This window comes from Elephantulus edwardii, unplaced genomic scaffold (assembly GCF_000299155.1).
Source record: "Elephantulus edwardii isolate Elephantulus edwardi_28Jun2011 unplaced genomic scaffold, EleEdw1.0 scaffold00005, whole genome shotgun sequence".
NCBI classification, from domain to species: Eukaryota; Metazoa; Chordata; class Mammalia; order Macroscelidea; family Macroscelididae; genus Elephantulus; species Elephantulus edwardii.
Genome location: NW_006399755.1, coordinates 20,863,323 through 20,864,083, shown reverse-complemented (window position 1 = coordinate 20,864,083; position 761 = coordinate 20,863,323). Strand labels below are relative to the sequence as shown.

Below are 761 nucleotides of genomic sequence, written 5' to 3'. Positions count from 1 at the left end.
ATTATTATACTGATTTACACATTTAAAAATTGAAATTAAGACCTCCTGACTATTACTCTATTAAAGCACCATTTTTAGATGCTTCCTAATTCCTATTTGAAATATTTCATTCATTTATTGCATTTATTATTTACTTTGGCATATTAAGCACTAAACTAGGCACAGAGGATATAAAAATGAAAAGACTAAAAGAGTCCCTGTCTTTTAGTAATTTTCAGGTGTCTCGGGGAAAGACGGAAATATGAGTCATCTCCTCTTGTGCTATTTCTCCTCAGATAGTCCACTGTGGGGTCAGCTACATGGATTGGTTCTAGCATAATGATACACAGCAACAACAGAGAAAGATGCATTACTAATTATTTGCAATTCAAAGCCTAAAATGCTGTTAAAGTAAGGGCAGCATGTACTTACTAGTGGTATTGAATCTAGTACAGCTATTAAGAAAAAGTGAACACAGTGAAATGATATTGTAAAAAGCTGATAGAAGAGGAGATGAAGTCAAGCCTAGCAAATCACTAATGAATGGCCTCTGAGGAAGAGAGAAGCGCAGTGGAACTGAGGAGTTAGAAAATGGTCAATACCATGAGAACATAGAGAATAAAAGAAAATAACAGCATGGGATGAGGCTACTGAGCTTGACCAGGAATCATTCATGCAAGTTCTTGTTAAGAATTTGGGGTTTTAGTCTAGTAACTGTAATAGTCACTGGATAATGTCTTTTAGTAGAGAAGGGAATTACTATATATAATATTATAGTATAG

General features: G+C 34.3%; 1 protein-coding gene across 1 annotated transcript in view; it reads left to right on the top strand.

The window, feature by feature from the left end:
- LOC102856502 (cytochrome P450 2J2-like) overlaps window positions 1-761 on the top strand; it is a 52,846-nt gene that overhangs the window by 13,078 nt on the left and 39,007 nt on the right. The gene's annotated exons all lie outside the window — the stretch shown is intronic.